Genomic DNA, 7976 nt, shown 5'->3' with positions numbered 1-7976 from the left:
AGTCTTTTTCCATGGTCCCTTGCTGTTTTCTTTTTTTAATAAAAAGCCTAGGCTATGATAACAGCTACGACAGGGTTATCTAGCAGAATGCGAAATAAGTCATGCAAAAACCATAATCTCCTAAATACCATTCAATGTAATCTTATTTTAATAGTACTGACAACATATTTTAAGTTATCACACATTACTGAAAAATTAAAGAAGGGACACTATATATAGTATACTTTGGCGAGTCAAGAGCTAAACAAAAAGTCCTGTTTCATTACAAAATACTTTAACTTTTATAAACTTTATACTATCACCACAAAATTGTAATTAATATTTATTATAAAATAAATATTTCATAAAACTGAAACTTAAATATATTATTTCTATAGGCTATACAAAACAGAAAAGAAAAAAGACTAAATAATAAAGCTGAATAAGCTGATCTATAGCATGTTAAATGGTGGTTGACTGTCTATGAATGGTACAGCCCTCTAAGCTCACAGAAGTGGTTTGACCCAAGTCCTCAGCAGCCAATGAAATTGACCTCTTCAAACTGATTTTTAACGTGTACTTCAGTGTATTTCACGTGTATTTCAACATGAAATACATGTTAAATACCCGCTGATTTTTCACGTGTAAACAACATGTATTTAACGTGTTAAACAATATTGGATATAATATCGGAGTAATATAGTATTTTAAGAAGCTATTAAAAAATATATAAATGACTTTACCATGTTGTGCAGTGCCGATAAATAAATAATATTAAATACGTGTTGTCTACGCATGAAATACACGTATTTAACGTGTTGTTGACGCGTTAAAATTCACGTGTATTTGACCCTCTTGGCCTTCCATACACATTAAACGTGAAAAAAGGACATCGCGTTGTTTTGATATGGATTACTTTATCACAGAATATTTGTTCGGGAGCACTTGTTTGGTTTAAAAGTAGACATGTCAAGTTTTCTATAGATATATCTCTCATGTCTCTTCGTTGAGTATTCATGGAGTTACAGTTCATTTTAATGTCGTGTTTGTAAATGAAGATCAGCGCAGACCAAGGCTGCAGACAGCACACCTTGTTTGTTATCTTTATTTTATAAGTGCCCAAAGTTTTGTTGTTATTATGTTTGTATCCAAAAAAAGTAGACCCTTTACAGAGACACGTTAAAATTCACGTCTATTTGACCCTCTTGGCCTTCCATACATATTAGACGTGAAATATGGACATCGCTTTGTTTTGATATGGATTACTTTATCACAGAATATTTGTTCGGCAGCACTTGTTTTGTTTAAAAGTAGACATGTCAAGCTTTCTATAGATATCCCTGCTAACAACATTACGTAACTGTTACGTAACTGCGACGTAATCTGGTGACCAAAGTTTCGTCGTGGCGACGTAACTAGTTACGTCGTGGCAACCGGAAAAGTGAAAGGTGCGTATACGTCGCCACAACGTAACTTTGTGACGTTGCCAGTAAGTAACTGCGACGTCGTGGCAACGTCGCGGATCGGTGGTCGTGTGCTGGTAATCAGTTGGTCATTTTTTTATAATTATTCTATGGGCGGACATGCAGCAATTGAACCTAATTTATGTCCTCATATGCCCAAACTAATTTAAAGGCTGTTTCAGTAGCTGTGAATGATGAATACTCAAAATGAATTCAGTTAATTTATTAACAAGCAAATATGAACAGTAATACACCCAGATTATTAATAAAAACAGGATATACAGCGACATATGAATGAAAGCATTCAGCCCAAACAGAAGCACATAGATTGAGATATATTAATAATAAATACATTTCCATATATTTAAATATCTATACCCTTCTGTAAGCATCCGGGGTCAAAACATTATGCACAAACATGCAAGTCTTAGTAAGCACTCAGCACATTGCATTTAAATATTGTCATTAACAATAAACACATTTATCAACTAATCACAAGCTCCCACAATAATACATCAGCTAATCACACCCTTAACCAAACCACTACAAATAATTCATGAAAATAATATGCAATAGCTTATGAACAGATGTATTATACCAAATCAAGTTTAATGAATCTCACACCTATCATACAGCATTATGGCCAGTTCACACTGCCACAAAAATATATCTAAATATATATATAATATATCTTACTTTCTCTATTCTTGCAATATTCATGTGTTCGTGTCCCCGAGTAATATCTGCATTCCCCGAAGTCTGAAAAGAACACAATATGCTAGTAGACAGCAATCCTCGTGAGAGAGAGGTCTGGTGTGGAGGGTGGATCTGGAACTGACTTCTCTTGATTATCTCTTTTCACAAACTGCCCTGAAATACAGTTCAAACATTAACAATGATTGTTATAAATGTAATGTAAGGCTCTTACATTCATAATGCTCATTTTGGAAATATAGTTAATATCAGTAATATGCAGCATGCACGATACAAGGAAGTGGTCAGTAACAACACTTTGAGGTATGATATCTATATCAGTAAAAAGGCTACCTTTAAGAAAAAATAAAATGAATAAATTAAGTTGTGTTATGCATTCAAATAGTTAGACATGCTAAAATACAGAATTTGTTAACAATAATAATAAAAAATAATATGCTGGGGAAAAAATAAACATTTCATAGGGCCCTAAACATGTTTTTTTTTTTTAACTTTTAATAAATTGATGTGAAAATGCATGTTCTACGAAAAAGGAGTAGAGAAAAATGAAATATTTATTTTATCATTGAGGATTTCTTAAAAAAAAAAAAAAATCTCGTCTCGCTCTCATGAACTCAGTCTCGTGTCTCGTCTTGTGGGATAAGTGTCTCGTCACAACCCTAGTAGCCAGAGCAAGAGATACATTAGATTTCTTTTGCATGTCTGACAGTGTAACATTAAGCTGAAGTATTTCTAATGAGTTAAACCTGTATCCTGTTTTCTGGGTAACATTGAGAATATCACTATATATTGTTGCAACACCTCCACCACGACCAGTCTGACAGGGCTCATGCTTATAACAGTAGTTTGGTGGAGTTTAGACTAATGCTACATCAAAAATACCTGTCAAAATTAACACTGGAACAAACACAATCTTTATTGATTGGACAGCACAAGTACTTCTATTTGAGCATGTAGAACAAAAGTCATCATAGCAGTTATTTGAGAATTGGCTTACTAGTCACATGGAGCGAAGTGTCCTGGAGATGTTGTCCAACAGGAGATCTAAAAAGCCTAGGACGCTCCCAGAAAAGATTCCAATTATTAACAAAAAGCAGTTTCTGTTCTTTACACCAAGACAATAACCATTCGTTTAAAGCAAAAAGTCTGCTGAACCTTTCATGTCCTCATCTATACGTGGGAAGTGGTCCTGACACGATGATCATCATGCAGGCGATGTGCTGCGCACCATCTTGATCAGGCTCCTGAAGTCCCTCTTCAGCGTCTCTGTCTGCCGCAGCATTGTGTCGTTAACGCCGGCGTGAAACATGTCCACTCCGATGCTCCCCTCACCCTTCAGGATCACGGGAATCTGTGCAGAAATATAAAGAACATGAGCACCAGGGAAACAGTGAGTGTGGACTTTACCTTCAGCTAACATAGCACGAACGTGCCGGACGATGGAGTCTCCGATGATCACAGCGTTGTGTTCTGTCTCACGAAGTGGAGCGAATCGGGTTCTGGTGGAGATCCTGAAGACCGGAGGCGGCGGATGGAGAGAGGTCGTCGCCCAGGGCCTGGTTCATGTCTTACACTGTGAAATAGGGTGAAGGACATCTGGGAAGATCTCATCCTGGATACACCGAGAACCACACAGAGTAGAGGTGGTAGGAGGGTTAGCTGTATACTTACCCTGGACTTATGAGCATCAACCCCTGAATATTTCCAGCATAGCTCTCCACTTGCTCATCTGGGCCTGCTTCTCCACGATATCATGGATCTGTTTCTTCACGGCCTCCAGCTCCTTATTAGAAATAAAAACAAACTAGAGAATAGGGGAAATGCAGAAAAGAAAAACAGTAATATGGAAAACATACAAAAATATCTTAAGATACCGGAATTCACATGTTTAGATTTTAGAGATGCATGATGATATATTGTAATAAATATTAAGTTATTTAATAAGCTTTCTCGGATCACCTGTGTTTTCTATCTCTGTCAGCAGCTCCCATTAGACACTTTCTTGGAACTTCCCCTCTGTTTTAGAGGGTTTTTAAGACACTCCTGAAATCACTGTAAAAAAATTTTTATCAATATTTGTTTACAATGATAAATCAGAACAAGCTTGAAACAGTGGTTTGAAATAGTTTCAGCCCATTTTAGACCGTAAGTGACGTCACTGATAGACTCTACAGTGCAGACTTTTAGGTTAAATTAATTAGCTTAACTTTACTTCATTTGTCTATTGACAAATTACCATCAAAAACATTTACAAAGCAATCAAAACCGATCCTTTACGCATAAGATGTAATTAAAAGCCCAGACTTTCATTAATAAGAGCTCAAATCTAATATGCTATAACGTTAATTATGTTTCTATGCTAGCGTAATACTTGATAGCAGACATTTCAAGAAAAATACCATAATCACAGAGGTATAAATATTAATAAAAAGTACTTAAAGTAGACTGTGGATAATATTAACGTGTTACTTAACAAATCTGTCGCAGTTGTTGACCTTTTCTTTGGTATAACTGACGAGAAACAAGAGAAAATGTCAGACGAGACCTCTCCTCTCCTCTCCAACAGCTGATGTGTACGCGGTTGCCATGGTAACTCAACGGCTAGAAGGCCAATAAAAACAATAAAATAATAAAAAAAGGTTTTAGCGACGTTAGACTTTTGTTTTTACTTTGTTTTATACATTTTATCAACCCACTTATTTATTATAAATTGTAAGACTCACCTCAGAAAGCTAAATTCTCCTGTCAGACACAGTTGAAGTGAAAAGTGCCTCAAACAAATGCGCAGTCCTTCTGATACAACAGTCTCTGCTGCAGATGAGATGATGGCCAGTCTGTGTCATTATTTCACGTTGTAACTCCATACGAGATAAAAAGTTTCACAACTCTTTTCTTGTCAATACTGTGCGCGCGGTGCGTCAGTTGTGGAAGCGCGCGCCTGTATGTCACGTCATTAAAAGCTTAAAAGCATGTCCATATTCTGACTTGTTGAAAATAAACATATTTTATCTTTAAGGAACGTTTAATCTTGTGTCTGAAGTTTAATCACACTTTTTAAATAGCTCTATATAGTCAGAGAGCATATAAAGAACGTACAAAAAATATTGTAATGATATTACGTGCATACGACGTTGTAGTTACGTTGCCAGTAAGTCATGAAGTTACCAATATATTACCAACAGAGGACCTGTCTGGGACGTTCTTGGTTATCTGGTCACGTTGGAAGGACGTACTGGCGACGTTGCGAGTTGGTAATGTGATGGTAATAAAATTACGGGAATGCGACGTCGTAGTTACGTTGTCAATTGGTAAGTCATGGAATTACCAAAAATTACCAGTACGTTACGTAACTGTTACGTCGTGTGTTAGCAGGGATATCTCTCATGTCTCTTCGTTGAATATTCATGGAGTTACAGTTCATTTTAATGACGTGTTTGTAAATGAAGATCAGCGCAGACCAAGGCTGCACCTTGTTTGTTATATTTATTTTATAAGTGCACAAAGTTTTGTTGTTATTATGTTTGTATCCAAAAAAAAGTAGACCCTTTACAGATTCGATTGATGTATTGCTCGATTAAAACTGAAAGTTTAATTTAGTAAATTTCGGGGTTATCAGGAGAAAATGACTCAAAACGCGTATATGCGTTAATAGACTCCAGAGTTAAAAGGCTGTCGTGACTTTTTTTCCTTCCAGTATTCATAAGCTGTATCACGCTGTCAAATTATATTTCATTTTGCACACATAAACAGTTCAAAAACACCTGAATTCTGCTCTTGTTGTGTTCTAATGGGTGGATTCGTGCAATTCGCTGTGATATTATTTTTGGAAGCGCTCATTTCTCTCTCGTCTTTCTCTCTGTTCTTTGGCCAGAGACATAATTTACGTTATAAAACGTATTCTTAAAATACACATTTCTGTTTTAATAAATGGTCATATTAAATCATAGCATAACACATAAGTAGGTACAAAAATAATCAGTGATGCATGCGACCCTTTTGGTCTCAGTGTAGCTCCCTGCTTTACCATGTTATGCAACGCTGAGCAATCGCTGCGATGTTCAGCCTGACAGATAAATCTCACAAGCACATATAAACACTCATTTTCATGTGTATAATATATTCTTCTAATTGTTTTGTGCCGTTTCGCTGCAGTGTTTTAATGTGAAAGGCTGTAATTTCTCTGTGGACTTCAAGTGTTCAGAGAAATACATCGCTAGCTCGCGGGCAGTTGGCTGCCGCGAATATATCATGTTATTACTTTAAACAGTTCAGAAACATCTGAATTTAGCTCTTGGTGTGCTCTAACGTGTGGATTGCGTGCAATCGCCGTCTTAAAAGGTCTAAAATAAGAATAAATTCGCTCGTTGTGAGCTCTAAGAGACAATGCCTCCAGCAGCTGACCAGCCGTGATTCTTCTCTCGTCTGACTGGTCTCTGCCCAGAAATAAATTATTAATGAGCCCTGACCCCTGTAATCAGATATGTTGGTTTAGCTTGTCAGTTTGAGGGAAATTGTATTATTTACTTGTATTTTTAACCAATGTAAAAGTGAAAGTAAACAAAACTCCGGGTATTGCAACCAGTAGGGGCGCGATTTTTCTCAGACAATGGAAGTCTATGGGTAATGAGTTTTTACATTTAAAAATTAATAAAAAAAAAACTTTACGTCTGATCATTCTGAAAAGATATAGCAACCTGCACCGCTCTATCCCGCAGGTGTCTGCCGAGTTTGGGGCTTGTGGCTTTAAAGCCCTAGGAGGAGTAGCGTTTAGAATTTCTGTGTCAGAAAAATAATAATAAGAAAAAGAAGAAGTTTAAATAGCATAACAGTATGTTGGCTTGTTGCCAAGCCAACATAATAATAATAAGATTAAATAGTAGATCAGTAAGTTGGCTTTTTCAAGCCAACTTAATTATAATATATTCAGAAGACTTGGAACACAGTCAACAAAATAAGTATAATTTATCAAAGTGAAAACTTGTTCACACCATGGACGATAACTACAACTCTAAAGTTTTAATAATAATTGTAAATCTATGAGAATAGGGATGTCTACATCACAACCAGGGCCGTAGCTGGGGTTTGCGGGGCCCCAGTGCAGGTTTTACCAGTGGGCCATGTTTGAAATTGTATGTTTGTTCAATTTATTTATTTTATGCTAACTTCTCAATGGTTTAGTTTATTCAAGTTTGTGTCCAGGTACAGAAACCGAATAATTAAATGTGAAGTAGCACTGCATAGTCTTCACTGTAAAATTAAATATACAATCAAACCAAAATTCATTCAGACACCTTCAACATTTCTAAAATTATCACAGAGTTCAACTGTATCAGAACAAATTCATCTTGATAATATCAGATAACTTTGATAGAAATGTATGTAATAGATTACAATCAACCAAAGATTCGGACAACTGTTAGTATGACAATATTTACACAACTATTAATACTTTGTTGACTAATTACCAAGAAATGCTTAATTTTGTACAGTCTGTGGTGTGAAAAGTTCGCATTAGCAATTCAGGGGAAAAAAAAAACACATAGGAAAAACATGGTCAGGTCAAAGTGTCTGAATTATTATTATTATTATTTTTTATCAATTTCACTAGTAGTCCACTGTATGAGGAAGTTTTGGGTATAATATGTCACAACTCAAGTATATCTTGTGTCTGAAAAAATGTTGGTTTGACTGTGCTTTAATTCTTGATAAAACTCAGAAGTAATTCAGTCAAGAACAGTTAGTGACTTTTTCTTGTATTAATATTGCAGCAGCTAGTCGGTAACTTTTGACGCTCTAGCGGTTAATAAACAGAACTGCTTG

General features: G+C 35.9%; 1 long non-coding RNA gene across 1 annotated transcript; it reads right to left on the bottom strand.

Annotated features, from left to right (window-relative positions):
• Positions 1 to 1650: 1650 nt before the first annotated feature.
• LOC127934002 (uncharacterized) lies at positions 1651 to 4916 on the bottom strand. Its single transcript, XR_008147657.1, has 5 exons — positions 4631 to 4916; positions 4116 to 4208; positions 3828 to 3939; positions 3154 to 3729; positions 1651 to 2312 (listed from the first exon to the last, which is right to left on the bottom strand). It is a non-coding gene; the product is annotated as an uncharacterized LOC127934002 (long non-coding RNA).
• Positions 4917 to 7976: the final 3060 nt, after the last annotated feature.

Source organism: Carassius gibelio, chromosome A18 (genome assembly GCF_023724105.1).
Source record: "Carassius gibelio isolate Cgi1373 ecotype wild population from Czech Republic chromosome A18, carGib1.2-hapl.c, whole genome shotgun sequence".
Classification (NCBI taxonomy): domain Eukaryota; kingdom Metazoa; phylum Chordata; class Actinopteri; order Cypriniformes; family Cyprinidae; genus Carassius; species Carassius gibelio.
Note: the sequence above shows the minus strand (reverse complement) of the source record. Positions and strands in the feature narration are given on the sequence as shown.